Raw genomic sequence first — 15,773 nt, 5'->3', positions numbered from 1 at the left:
AATGTTTAACACAGACAAGATTTTTAAACAGTTTTTATCTAATTTCTAATACCTAATTATTTCTCTTTGCCATGTTGACAGTATATATTTGACTGGCTATTTTACAGATACTCATGTATATATACAGATAGTCATGATGTATTCATTTATGGGGAGCTAATAATATGGACTGAGTAGTTTAACATTATTTTAAATGTATATTTATTTTAATTACAGCCAAACTAAATTAAATAGGACTTTCTCCAGAAGAAAACAACAGACAATACAGAGAAAAATATATTTGCTTTCTTAAAAATAATTCACGGGAAAATTTAATCATCATTCAAATTTCACAGAAGGTCTAATGAAAATAAACCACCTAACAAACATGCTAGAAATGTGCTAAATGTACGGGAAGCAACATATTAGTAATTAATCTTTCTATACACTTTACCATAAGCACCATTCACCGAGCTGTTTCACTCAGGCAATCAGGCGTTCAGGCATGGGCGTAAAATACCGGGGTGGGGGTTGTCTCTGAGGGTTGACGTCCCCACACTCCCTCACAAAAACAAAACAAAACATAATTTAAAAAATCGCACTCTCTTTTGAGAATGATATGTATTTATACCTAAGATAGTTGTGTAAATAGGGAAAAACGATTAAAATAATCATTTTGAGACTGTTGAGTTCCCCCTCCTCTCCAACAGTGGTTTGGCCCGCTGCCTGCTTTCCCCGTTCATCTCACCTGCTACTCTACTGAACTCTCTCACACATGTCAGGTGTATGTCTGTGTGTCAATGAATATTAAGCTCCAGTATGTAGGTATTTTATTCACTTTAAATAAAGTGATGTAGACTCATTCGTAAATATTTGCGGCACAAATGCTGATGTAATTTTCCACGAATCTGCCATATTAGCGATTAAGATATGACTTATCTAGTAAATGTTAGCTTGTTTACAAGAGTTTGTTGCATAGTGCACTGCAATTAACACGCCAAACAGGTTTCCCGTGCACTGTTTCATTTGTGACGACTTAACATTAACTTAACTGCCACAATTAGCATATCATTTAGCTGTGCATTTACTAAATGAGCACCGCAAACTGACCCCACTGTACTTTGTTGTATTATCAGTTTCAGAGTCTTAATTAATTTAAAATACAGTTTAAACCTTTTTTAATTCCTTGTTTTTGTTGTGATTAATTTTTATGATGGCTTTACTTTATGTAACACCCTTTGAATACCCTTGTGTATGAAATGTGCTACAGTATAAACTTGCCTCATAGACTAGATAAAATGACAGTAAAACATGGCCATACGATCATTTTCCACTGCAGCTAAGCACCAAGTACAAAAAGATTAGTAACATTTAAATGTGAATCATATATTTACTGTTGAAATGCATTCAGGCAAGAATGCTGTATCTATATCAACATCAAAATCTGTCAAAAATAGTGTTGGTTATAATATAAGGGATTAATAAAAGCCGTTATTAGCAGATTACCTTGACCACACCATAAACACCGCAGTCAGTGCCTCTGTTTCAGTGATAGCTTTTACATTTATAGTTGTAGTCAGAATTATTCACCCCCCCCTTTGATTTATTTTAATTTATTTTTTTCATTATTTCCCAAATGATGTTTAACAGATTCAGGAAAGCTTCACAGTATGTCTGATTATATATATATATATATATATATATATATATATATATATATATATATATATATATATATATATATATATATATATTTTTTTTTTTATTTATTTATTTTTTTTTTTCTTAAAAAAATCTTATTTGTGTTATTTCGGCTAGAATAAAAGCAGTTTTTAATTTTTTAAACACCATTTTAAGGACAAGATTTTTAGCCCCTTTAGGCTATTTTTTTAAATTAAATTAAGCCTTTAAATGTCACTTTAAACTGAACACTAGTGTCTTGAAGAATATCTAGTCTAATATTATTTACTGTCATCATGACAAAGATAAAATAAATCAGTTATTAGAGATGAATTAATAAAACTATTATGATTAGAAATGTGTTGAAAAAATCTGCTCTCAGTTAAACAGAAATTGGGTAAAAAAAACAGGGAGGCTAATAATTCTGACTTAAACTTTGTCAAATCATTTGCTCAATCTTTTCCTTTTCAGCACTACACTGAAATGACGACAGAGGTTTGATCAAGTGAGGGTCATCTGGTGTATTCCTCACGCAGCAGAGCGATATGAATTCAGTGCATTTCAGCGTCCTCCATTCATTAACCTGCCGGATCTGCTGTGAATCTCTCAGTCTGTGAACTCGAATAATGATTAGCAGGTAAACGTCACGCTTCAGCACACTTCACACCTCTGCTGTTACACCTGCACCCATAACACATGCCCCCTATGCCTTCACTACTCCCTACATTAGTCCACCAGCATAGTCCAGGTTTAAATGAAAGGGTGAATTCTGTTTTTGAAGTACATATTGTGCAAGAACTTATTCTGTATGCATAATCCTGAACTATATTTAAACTGGTCATTCTTTATTTTAGTATACAATGCATGCTATTATTAAACCATTATCTATGAAGTTGGAACACTGGTGTGCAAAACAAATGCTACGTGTTGTATGATGCCACAGAAAACTTTTTTTTTTCCCCCTTTTCGCACTAACACTGACCACTTACTCCCTAAACCACTTTTCCGGAGCGGTCAGTTTGCTCGGTAACTCACCTTGTACAGTGTCATGCTATTATGTGTGTAAAATGAATGCTAAGGGATGGTGTGATGCCACAGACAACCTTTTTTTTATTATCGCACTACCTCTGACCACTAACCACCATATAAACCACTTTTCCGGAGCAGTCAGTTTGCTCGGTAACTCACCTTGTACAGCGTCATTTACAGTGTCATGCTATTTTGTGTGTAAAATGAATGCTACGGAATGTAAAATGAAAACTCTTTTTCCTTATTGCACTAGCGCTGACCACTTCACTCCTTATGGACAGCTTTTTTAGTGCGGTCAGTTTGCTCCGTAACTCACCTTGTACAGTGTCATGGTATTTTGTGTGTAAAATTAATGCTACACTGTGGTGTGATGCCACACATACCTTTTATTTTCTTTTCGCACTACCGCTGACCGCTTTCCACCATATGGACAGCTTTTCTAGTGTTGTCAGTTTGCTCAGTAGCTCACCTTGTACAGTTTTGTGATGAGGGATAATTCCAGAAAAAACAATTCCAAAAAACATGGTCTAGTAATGTATTAGAGATTCACAGAAATGTACACAGTACACATGTATGAGCAGTAAAGTATTTGAGATTGTCAAAAATAAATACAACGGCCTCTAGTGGATAAATGTACACAGTACACATGTATGAGCAGTAAAGTATTTGAGATTGTCAAAAATAAATACAACGGCCTCTAGTGGATTTGTGAAAAAGACATAGCCTCGGCCATGTACAGTATTTCATGGTTCCCAAAAATGTAGCCCTGGGCACGTTTATCTGCAGTGATCCTGGGCTGTGACTTTAATTTAAAATTTTCCTAAACCTGGCAACCCTGACTGGAAGTGCAATTAATTCAAATCTAAATCTCAGGCTAAAGTTCTTAGAAAGACAAAAAATAGTGAATAATCAACCGCTAGCTGGACTGCATAAAGATATAATGAGCTCTCATATGAACTGAGTGAATGCTAATGAGTTTACAGGTCACTGCATTCGTCAAGGATGGGAAAAAACGTGTGTGAGGCTCAAAGGACAAGCGTTTCAGACTGAGATCAGTGTTTACAGACATGCAAAAAGGACGTGTAAATAGTATGTAAAATGAGCAAAAGTGGCCCTGTAACATATTAGAGAGTCAGAAATAAACACTGCGCCCTCTAGTGGACTAACGAATAAAAAACTGCAAGCAGACATGGCTTCGACCACGTATTTCATGGTCTTCAAAAATGCAGCCCTTTGGCATCTCCATTGATCCTAGGTTACGACTTTTATTTAAAAAAATATATACTCTCATATACTCTTGCATTCACACACACAAACTCATAAACTGCGGCTAATTTAGCTTATTCAATTCCCCTAAACTTTTCCCAGAGATGGGTTGCACCTGGAAGTGCATCCGCTGCGTAAAAACGTGCTGGATAAGTTGGCGGTTCATTCCGCTGTGGCGACCACAGATTAATAAAGGGACTAAGCCGAAAAAAAAATGAATGGATGAATTCCCCTAAAGTGCATATGTTTGATCCTGGGTTACGACTTTTACTTAAAGTTCTTCAACCTGGCAACCCTGACTGAAAGTGGCATGAAGTTCAAATCTACACCTCAGACTAAAGTTCTCAGGAAGCCAAAAAATGGTGAATAATCAACCGTATAAAGCTGAATGAGCTCTCGTATGAATTGAGTGAATGCTAATGAGTTTACAGGTCACTGCATTCGTCAAGGATGGGAAGTAAATGTGTGTGAGGCTTAAAGGACAAGCGTTTCAGACTGAGATCAGTGATTACAGACATGCATTTTTCCCCCTGTATGCGTCAGGATGAGTCTTTGCCATGCCGAACTATTGAGTTATCTCATCTGTCAGCGGCTACGCGAGGTTAGCGCTCCGCTTGTCGGGTGTGTCAGTCATCGAGCCATTAAAATAAAAATGTTTGGGGAAAGAAAAGAAAAAAAGAGTAAAATATGCCCTCATTCTCATGGTGTGTATTTCTGTCTGGCCGCGCCGGTGTCTGTCTAGTTTCCCAGAGCCGCCTAATGACATTCTCCCGGGACCGAAAAGGCTGCAGATACGCCAGATTTGTGATTTTTAACAGCACCCCATTAATGAGGGCTGGAGGTGGGGGCTGGCCTGCTATTTTTAGCCAAGTATGATAGTTGAAATATATATCTGTTGCCCACACTAAATCCCCACATGCAGTTTGGATGCTGTCATTGTTGGAGGTGGAAAACAGCAAAGTCTTGGAGGAAAAAGGATGACGTGCTGTTTAAAGGCGTCTGAGAGGCTCTGATAACATCAGATATTACAGAGCAGCTCTGGATATGGGTTCTGAAACGGCTTTCTGGTTGGTGTTTGCTATTGCCAATCATGCCACTTTATTAATAGACAAGCATCACATTGACTAATGCTCATCGTTAGCTTTTCATCTGTGTGCAACTCTCATTAAAATCTTAATTATTTTTTAAATGTGTTTTATACAATGTAGATTGTGTACAAGGATGAACAGGGAAATGGTTAAGAAGTCAGAAAATAGTGTGTAGTTTCTACCCATACAGATATATGAACATATATACACTACCTGACAGAACTCTTGTGGTGGATCTCAGTTGTTAGAGCAGCAGATAATATCTGAACTGCTAGTTGATCATTTGGAAAAGCATCAGAAGGCAGCAGGATAGCGCTCCTTCTCATACTTCAGCCTCCACATCAAAGCTCCTAAGAGCTAAAGTGCTCCAGGATTGGCCAGCCCAGTCACCAGACATGAACATTATTGAGCATGTCTGGGGTAAGATGGAGCAGGAGGTGTTGAAGATGAACACAAAGACTCTTGATAAACTCTGGGAGTCCTGCATGACTTTATTAATCAGTGATGTGAGTCATGTCAGAGATGTATGGATGCAGTCCTCCAAGCTCATGATGGAGTCAGACACAATATTCATTCTGTCTCCACTGCAGCAGGACTTTATATTCTATACTGGACATTATTTCTGTTCAGTGATGAGACTTTAGTCTGAGCAGAGTCAGAGCGCACTGTCCTCATCAAATCAGTCAACATCAAGACATGGTCAGAGTTTATTGAGCTCAAATCAGCAAAATCTAGAGGCCTTCACCTTTCATAGAGACACTTCTGATACCAAATCACCAACTAGAAGTCAAGTTGTTATTATTAGTGTTCCTAAAACTTGGATAAGCAACAAGACTTTTGTCAGGTAGTGTTTAAATATTTTTACATTTCATATTCATACATTTGTAAATACATGTTGTATATTTGACATATTTTTGGATGTGAAATCCAAACCTGAACGTCATATAGGTAATTTGCATATATCGCGATATATTAAATCTCTATATAAATAAGCACTTTGTATGTTGTAAGGCCATCGTAGATTAGATTTAGCCCACTCCACAATTCACACATCACTGTCCGGCTAGTTTCTGTCCTTTTCTTATGCTAAAAATGCAATAATGGTCCAACATTCCTGACCATTATCCCCAATAAAGCCTGGAAAAACAGGCATCAGTATATTGTAAATTGATCAGCTCAGGCCCCGTTTACACTAGTGCATTTTAGTTTTAAATTGGCGTTTTAGATCAAAACGATCCGCGTCCACACTAGCGCTTTACCTAGCGTTTCTGAACATATCTCTGTCCACACTACGCCACCAAAAACGTATGTCACGTAACCATTCGCGCACTCTGGATATGCGAGTTCAAGTGTTAACAGAAAGCATGTGTCGCGCTCGGCGTTTAGTTATTGTTAGTCAACAAACGCTGGTTGAACAATGAACATATTTCTGTAATTGTGTAGCGGGTCTCCACCTTTGCCATGGCCTCTTTTGGCTCTAACAAACTCATCCCTCAGGTTTTCCCAAATCTTTTACCAAAAACTTTCCTCCTTTCGCACGGCTGTTCCAATTTCTACCCAAGGGTTATTGATAATCTGTTTATCTATATGATCACAGATCATACAGATGTCTGTACAGTCGTAGTGTTTCAGGCAAAATCTCTTCAAAGTGTTTCATATTCAACTCAAATCTAACGCGTCACAGCGTGAACTGTTCACTCGAGTCCCAAAATAAATCATGTCGCACGCACCCAAAGCCAACCTCTGCAAACCTTGGACGATGATGTCACATTCGCCTCACGCACTCAAGCGAACTAACAGATGCATCAAGTATAAACCAGGCTTGACACTTATTATCAATTAATCAATCAATCAATCAAGCTATCTTTTTCAATCCAAGCCAATTTCAGATTCAGACACCTTCGTTTATAAGAGCACATAGCATTGCGATCTGCTTCAAGTATTTATAGTTGAATGCTTGATTCTGATAGGCTGATGAGCATTCTAAAGTGTGCCATGATTCTTCGATAAATGCACAGCTAAAGTAGTTCCGGCAGGTTTTGAGCGCATTAATAATGCCGCTGCTCTCTGTTAAGTAAAAGCGTCCGCTAAATAAACAAATGTAAACGTATTACTACAATTAGATTCTCAAACAGTATATCTCAAAGACTTCTCTTCCAACCGCAACCCAGTTCTGGGAAACACCCATACACACCCATTCACACCCATAGACTACGGTCAATTTAGTTCATCAGTAGTTCGCGCATGTGTTTGGACTGTGAGGGAACCCGGAGCACCCAGAGGAAACCCACATCTGCATAGAGAGAACATGCAAACTCCACACTGAAACACCAGCTGGGACTCCAACTAGCGACCTTCTTGCTGTAAGGCCACAGTGCTAACCACTGAGCCACCATGCCGCCCCAAGACAACTTATGTAAGTTGCTTTAATAAGTTAGTCCGGGTTTTCCGCTGCATTTTACGAAGCTTATCTTAATATGTTCACTCAGTTAATAACTTGATTCAAGCTAAACATTTAAGGCAGCAGCATTTCTTTTTTCTGGTGCTTCTAGCAAGCCATCCTCGAACGATTACTTAATAAATCAAAGTGACTTCTTTATAAAGAAACAGCAGATCCTTCAGAGCGATCCTATCTGATTTATCCGTCTAGTGGCAGCGTCTTAACGGTTTCGCAGGATCACCATAAATTGTCAAGCGTCAAGTGTAAGAATGCATAATAACGCCATAAAGTCGCCGCTGCAGTGCCCTCTCTGTGCAGCGAGCAGTAACTCAAGAAAAAGCCCACCGGTAATGTGAAATGACAGTAAAGGGAGAAACGTCTCTCCGTGAGTTGCTAGAATGATGGAGGACAGTCCTGAGAGAAAGAAACCCGAGCATGAATTTTACTTTGAGAAATGTCTGTGATGTCGCGAGCGGACAGGAATAGACATCCCATATGTTTACACCCATTCAAGATGTACTGCGCCGAGAAAGGACCAAAAAAAAAGGGGTCTGTTTTCCTACTTATGAGCGCATGTGTTTGTTGTGACCGTATAAAGACAAACGATGCCACAGAGACTCTGGAAAAAGTGGCAGGGGATTTGAAGAGGAGGACGGGGTTTAAACCGAGAGCAGCTTTTTGTGGGGTGTTTGTGGAATGCTAAGCATGCCTCTTTGTATACTCTTCCTCTTGCACACGCTTTATTTTAAAATATAGATGCATATAAAAATATAACTTCCACATTTGTCAACTGATGCTGGCTTAATGGCCGGTTTTGGCCATCTTTAAATATACTGAGGAGAATTCGGACTCCAAGGAAATGCAGTATTTTGGACACATGAACTATATTTGACTGTTTCCTGTAGCCTGAAGGGATGAATAATGACGCAATGCGAGCGCTGGCTGATTCCACCTCGTGTCTGAAGATAATTCAGAGAGTTTACTGGCTGCGCAGTTGCTTTAGGTTTGTTTTCAGGCGTCGCCAGCTTGCAGTGATGTGTGTTGTGGATGTCTAGAGAGTAAAGAGAGTGCTTTTATTTGATTAGTTCTGGTTATTTGGTTTTTACACGGTAGATGACAATATTCTTGTATATGAATTAAATATTTCAAGTGATTCGTTTTAGGAATAAAATAAAATGAGGTATTTCCCCGGGACTTAATCTTAAGACCCTTTACATTTAATTTCCAGTCAGTGAATGCATCCGGGAACAATAATAGGATGTTTTCTGAAAAGATACTATCAAATTATTTAATCCAAACACATGTGATATGTTATTGATTGTTCCGTTTTGTTGAAATCAATTGTTGTTACTTGTTTGTTTATTTATAATTGAATATTTTCCCAGTGTTAGGTTGCCGCTGGAAGAGCATCCTCTGTAGAAAACATATGCTGGATAAGTTGGCGGTTCATTCCGCTGTGGCGAACCCGCATTAATAAAGGGACTAAGCTGAAAATAAAATAAATAAATGAATAATTCAACATATTTTCAGTGTTGAGGTGTACTGCAGGGTTCGGTCTTAGGACTGAATACGTACCCCTGTATACATTTCTGGAGAGTGCAAATTATGTATCCTGAACTACGTATGGCTGCATTTTGTCTTTAAAACGAACGCTACGGGGTGGTATGACCCTGCTGACGGCTTCTGTTTCTTTTCACGCTACTAGCTGACTGCTTACCTCCATGTGGACGGCTTTCCCACTGTCTCCAGTTTGCCCAGTGGCTCGCCGTGTACGTCAGCAGATTAAAACTCACAGCAGAGTTGACTGCGACAGTGGGCAGGGTTGTTGCTAGGGTTGAAAGAGATAAGGGGCTTAGCCCCAAAGAATCTCCAACGCTCTTCCAGCTATCGTGGGTGTTTTCATAAAAATAAAGTTGATGTATAATCTAATGCTAACTGACGTAGCATGTTAATGTAGTATATAGCTATAAAATAATGAGCTAGATGCAGATGTGACTGGCTATATCATATCTAGATAAATATGTCTAGATATCTATTTCATATCTAGAAAGCTAGCGCAATTTACGTTATTCTGACTAATTTGCATGTATTTACATTATTATGATACACATTTTATTAATTAAAGTTATTTTATTTCACCAAAGCTACACACATTTTATACTGTGAAAACAAATATTAAGCTTCTTCAACTATTCAGTTGTCGGTTGGGTTTAGGAAAGGCAGTGGGAGTCAGTTGACAGCGGCCTCTGGTGGATTTACGTGTGAACAGCAGGCTCGAATGGCACTTGCGAGAAAAATTTGAAATGAGAAATTTGTATGAAAAAGCATACACAGCGCCCTCTGGTGGATTCATGAAAGCAAAACTGCAGAAAAAATGTAACTCCTTGGATGTATTTGGTGCTCTCCAGAAATGTATACACAGGGCTGGCGCATCCATAGAGGCGACCTAGGCAGCCGCCTTTGGTGGCAGAATAGAGATGGCGGTGTCCGCGACTCCCTCACCCACCCTCAATCTTAAATTGTATATGTCATTCCTGACAGCGTAGGGGTGTAACCCCAGTGTCCAGGCCAAATCGGCCATTACCCATCATGGCCTCCCAATCATCCCCGTCCACTGAACTGGCTCCATCACTGTCTCTCCACTTCACCTATAACTGGTGTGTGGTGAAGCACTGGCACTGCTGTCCTGTGGCTGCCATTGTGTCATCCAAGTGGAGCCGCACACTGGTGGTGTTGTGAAGAGACCCCGTCATGACTGTGAATCGCTTTGGGTGTATGGCCATACACGATACATGCGCTATATAGATACACACATTACATTACAAGCTAGTTAGTCTGAATTTTGCTACTTAAGACTGATCAGACAAACAAGATGTCCCAAATATACAACCCCAGCTCATTCTGAAAACGTAGTCCCGCGTTTCTGGAGACAGCGGAATACGTCCCGGGAGGTACGTACGGCTGCATTTATTTTTTTCAAGCGAACGCTGCGGGGCGGTGTGACGCTGTTCCCCTTTGTGATTGCTGGCCTGCCGACCGACCGCTTACCTCCTTGTGGAGGGCTTCCCCACTGCAACCCGTTTGTCCACTCAGCTCACCCTGTACGTCGGCAGGCTTGAGATGCAGAGAGGAGTCGACCACAGAGATCGGTTTCGAGTCCGGGGAAGAGCGGTTCCAGCAATCAGTTAAGACAAAAACAAAATCCCAAAAATTAAGTGAACGAGTTTTGTAACAGGGCGAGAACGCAGTGAAATCCGAAAACGCGGTAGAAAAAAAAAATCGGGGCTTTTATTTTTTTGGATGGCTTTTTTGAACTGTTGCTTAGGTTTAGGTAAGTGAGCGGGCGGGCGGGTCGATCGTTAAAATTGGTTGGGTTTAGGGAAGGAGGAGGGCGGGTCAGCCGATTGGCCGGTCGCGCAGTCAATCATCCGGTCAGTCGGACAGCGGCCTCTGGTGGGTTTACACGAGAACAGCACGGGTGCGAACCGCACTCGCGAGAGGCGTTTGAGATGCGAAAAAGCGCACAACAGCGGCCTCTCGCAGATTCGCAAAAACAAAAACTGCAGCCATACATACCCGCCCGGGACGTATTCCGCGGTCTCCAGAAACGTCCGCGGAACTATGTTTTCACAATGAGCCCGGGTTGCAAATATATAGGTAGAGTATACAGTAGTGGACATTTAAAGTTGTTCAAAACCTTTCTTTAAATCTCATCGAACAACATCCATTCTTGTCTTAGGCCAATTATAAAATAATAATAATAATTGATCCACTTGTGTTGAGTATTGAAAACCCTTTGTGTGAATCCTGTATAAAAAAATAATACAATAAAAAATATTATTTTCCTATCATGTTTCTTTGATTTAGTCATTCAAACACGTGCAAAATGCTCTTGATTGTTCTGTATTATTGAAGTTATGTATTTATGTATCCATTCATTCATTTTCCTTCGGCTTAGTCCCTTATTTATCAGGGGTCGCCACAGCGGAATGAACCACCAACTATTCAAGCTTATGTTTTATGCAGCGGATGCCCTTCCAGCTGCAACTAAGAGCTGGGAAACACCCATACACACATTCTCATACACTACGGCCAATTTAGTTGATCAATTCCTCTATAGCGCATGGACTGTGGGGGAGCACCCGGAGGAAGCACACACCAACAATGGGGAGAACATGCAAACACAGAAACACCAACTGACCCAGCCGGGACTTGAACCAGCGACCTTCTTGCTTTGAGGCCACAGTGCTAACCACTGAGGACTTTCACTTTTGCAAAGTTCAAAGCAAGCTATTCCTAAAACTTCTATTGTAACTTCTGTTATTTTTGTTAAAGTCCAGCACTTTAATACATGTTCAGGTCAGCCTAATCTAAAGAAACGTTTCGTGTCATGCATATTTTGTCTATTGTATAACGCCACCATTTTCAGCTCAACTCCACGACCCTGGTTTATTGCCTCAACGCGTACACAAATTCAGTGTGAAGTCCTGCAGGATTCTAATTAATGGCACCGTTTAGCGAGGGGTTACTCGTGAGAAAGAAAGATTGCAAAGACAGAGAGAAAGTGATTTATGATGTAGCCGAGCTTCAGAAATGACGACTGCTCAACTGCTCTGCTGGGTAATCTTAAAGCGGGCTGGAAATCCAGTAAGAGGCCGTGCAGAAGGGCTGAACGCTGGAGGGATTCTTCCTCTGGGAAAGAGCAGTGGTGTTCGAGGGTCAGCGCCCCTACAGAGACACATCTGAGGTCCTGGAACCCCAGACCACCACCGCAGTACGCCATTACTGACGTTTTAAGGCCCAGTTAAGAGTTATGCAGTAATCAATTACAGAAATGGTGAGCAGGGAGCGTTCGTGTTGCTCACACTTTGCATTTGTGGAGAACAAGAAGTACTTTTTTGATGGTGTGTGTGAGAGAGAGAGAGTGTAAGAGAGGTCTTTGCACACTTATCTTGATCTGTCTGAGAAACTCAATCTAATCAGATCACAGTAAACACAGTAAGTGTATTTCTGCACACACTTCTATCCATATAAAGGCCGGAAACTCTTCAGCACAGGCCAATCTAAAGGGTTAATGCTGACAACAGATGATCAACAGTAAATATGACGCACTTTACCTCTTAATCCCATCCAGCAACAATCAGTAATGCATGATTATCTGCTGTCATGGCTTTGCAATCAATACATGTGATTATAATGGAAGTCAATGGGGCAAAAACAGCCCCAAACAGCACCAAGTGGGAGTCAATCTGAACAACACACACGAGTTTAAAAAAGAAATAGAAATAAAGTATAAGAGAGCAGTCGAATAAAAATGTAATTTGTTCTTCTCCGCGGAGGTCTGCTCTGGAATGTTCGTCTCTCCTCACGCTGGTCCCGGGAGAGGTGTTGGTAGAGGTCAGTGGTCCCCCCGCCGTCCCCTGAGGCTATCAGTTAACTCGGTTAGCATGAGTTCTAGCCTCTACACCCCCATCCTGTCCTATTCGCACACATTCACAAGCTCATCATAACCTCACATGTGCACTAAAAAAAGTGAGTCCTGTTTTTGTTTTTGCCTTTTCTTGTCATTTTTAATAGTTTAAAGTGATTTATCGTCTCCAAACTCCAGATCAAAAAAATGTGGACCGTACAGAGACTGCGGAAAAAAAAAAAAAAAAAAAAAAAGTAAATTTGCTTTGATTTGTATTTCTTTGCAGACAAAACAACAAACATTAAACTTGTTCCTCGTGGCGTTTATTTATTTATTTTTTTTTAATAAACACAATTCAATTTTGGATCTTACAACACACTTCAAAAAGGTTGCAACACTAAAGCGTTTACAACTTTGTAATGTTGCCGTTCCTTTTCACAACACTTTAAAGACGTTTAGGCATCAAAGGATGAAATGCTTCAGGTGTCATTTTGTCATTCTTCCTGCACGGTGGCCAACAGTATGAGGTCTTTATTGTCACTTTTTTTGTGTGTGTGTGTTTTAAAATGCGCCACACATTCTCTATTGGAGACAGGTCGGGACTGCAGGCAGGCCAGTCCAGTAGCTGTATCCTGTTTCTCCGCAGCAGGACTCTGTAATGTGTGCTGAATGTGGTTCTGCATTGTCTTGTTGACCTATGCATGAGTGTTCCTGGAGGAGAAGGCAGCATATTGTGCTCTGAAATCTCTCTGTGCTTTTCAGCATTAATGGAGCATCGCAGAAGTGCAAGTTACTTTTGCCAAGGGCTCTGACACAACCCTAGACCATGACAGACCATGGCTTTTGGATTTGTTGTAACAGTCTGGATGATGTTTTTCTTCTTTACTCCAGAGCACACAGCATCCATTCTCTCACCTTAAATACTGATTCATCTGAGCACAGTACACGTTTCCACTGTGTGATGGTCATCCCATATGCCTCCGAGACCAGAGAAGTCGATGGCGCTTCTGGACACTGTTAACATAGGGCTTCGTTTTGGTACAGTTTTGACTGCCGTTTGTGGATGCAACTAGTATTGTGGTACTTGACAGGTTTTCCACAGTAGTGCTGAGCCCAGGTGCTGATCTGACTTATAGATGATTGAGGATTCTTGATGCAGCGCCCCCTGAGGGATCGGAGATCATGATTGTTCAGCTTAGGCTTGCACCCTTGTCCTTTAGGCACTTAAATTTCTCCAGATTGCTTGAATCTTTTAATGATGTTCTGCACTGTTGAAGGTGAAATATCCATATGTATTCCTCTCTTTCTTTGAGGAACATTGTTTTTTTAAACATTTCAGTCTTTTTCTTAAGTATATTTGTTGGCAAACTGGCGATCCTCGGCCCATGTTTGCTCCTAAAGGACTAGACCTTTCTTGGAAGCTGCCTTTGTACCAGAACATAATTACAATCACCTGCTGACATCACCTGTTACAATTCAAAGTAAATTTGGAAATCTCTACATGCTTTTTTTATTTGTGTGTTTATTCGTATATTGGGCTACGAACATCATGTAATAAACTGCAGCACATTTTCTGTAATTTTACAGTGTTATTTCTCTGCATATTATGTCTTATGCATTATATTATTATTTAAAACAACTAAAGTGTCAGTAAAAGTCACTCTGTTAAACTGTAGAGTTGAATTTTCAACATCAGAAGTGGACCGAGCAGAGATCAACATCCTATAATGCAATTCACAACCACAAATAATCACTTGTGAATCTCCTAAATACTGACACTGTTCGTTTAACTTTTTTTTATTTACAGTGTACAGCACCAGATCAGTAAAGTTTACATGTTTGCAAAGCACTTGGGCCCGATCCAGAATGCTAATTGACAGGAACCGAGTAATGCTTTTCCATCATTTTTCCAGCTCGTGTCATTCAGCCTGAGATCTGTCTCAGTTTGGGAAATGCATTCCTAAGTGGAACAATGAGAGGAAATTGATTGAGTCGAGTGGTCAGCGAGCTAAAGTCACCTTAGGGAATATTGTAAATGTCACAAAGCATCTTAGAAACCACTTAAATGAAGCAATCGAGGCAATAATGGCAGCACACGGCAAAATAATGCTTTTCTAGAGTATTTGTCTTGTTTCTAGACCAAATACAAGTCAAAATCATCATCATTATTATTATTATTACTTTTTTTCTCCAATATTTCCCAAATGATGTTGAACAGATTCAGGAGTTTTTCACAGTGTTTCCTCTAATATTTGTTCTTCTGGTGAAAGTCTTATTTGTTTTATTTCGGCTAGAATAAAAGTAGTTTTTAATAATTTTAAATACATTTTAAGCTCAATATTATTGGCCCCTTCAGCAATATTAGTGTTGGATTGTCTCCAGATCAAACCACTGTTATACAATGACTTGCCTAATTACCCTAACTTTACCCAACTAGTGACCTTCTTGCTGTGAGGCGACAGTGCTAGTCACTGAGCCACCGTGCCGTCTACTTCAATTAGATGAATAGTAAATTTGATCATCTGTCTACCTATTTTAATGAAGGAGTCTGACTTATTGCAGGTTTACTGTGTTCCAATACAAAGTTTTAAAAGTATGCCCATATAAATTATTTGTTTGTAGTTTTTTTTTTATTTATTCATTTGTTTATCAAGCTACATATGTTGAGAGGATTTATCTAATCATAAATGCACACATGAACTAAATGTGTATATATTAAAATGTAAATTTCACACACTGCTCAAGATGCTTTTCTAACGTTTCTAGTTTTTGTCTTGTTTCTGGTCCAAATATCCAGAACTTCAAATCAAGACGCAGTTTCAGGACGAGTAAAAAATATTGTCTTGTTTTCAAATTTGTTGATCAAAATGAAGTGAGCCAA

At 39.7% G+C, this 15,773-nt stretch overlaps 1 long non-coding RNA gene across 6 annotated transcripts in view; it reads left to right on the top strand.

Annotated features, from left to right (window-relative positions):
* The first annotated feature begins 639 nt into the window (after positions 1–639).
* LOC147836973 (uncharacterized) overlaps positions 640–15,773 on the top strand; it is a 307,385-nt gene continuing 292,251 nt past the window's right edge. For 2 of the 6 annotated variants that reach the window (XR_015478068.1, XR_015478069.1), the window contains exons 1-2: positions 736–804; positions 2,131–2,296. This is a non-coding gene — a long non-coding RNA (uncharacterized LOC147836973). Of the gene's footprint in view, positions 805–2,130; positions 2,297–15,773 lie in introns of those variants that run through there. The other 4 variants (XR_015478070.1, XR_015478067.1, XR_015478066.1 and 1 more) reach the window with 4 other exon arrangements.

This window comes from Danio rerio, chromosome 2 (assembly GCF_052040795.2).
Source record: "Danio rerio strain M-AB ecotype USA chromosome 2, GRCz13ab, whole genome shotgun sequence".
Classification (NCBI taxonomy): Eukaryota; Metazoa; Chordata; class Actinopteri; order Cypriniformes; family Danionidae; genus Danio; species Danio rerio.
The sequence above is the reverse complement of the archived record's forward strand: the minus strand, read 5'-3'. Positions and strand labels throughout refer to the sequence as shown.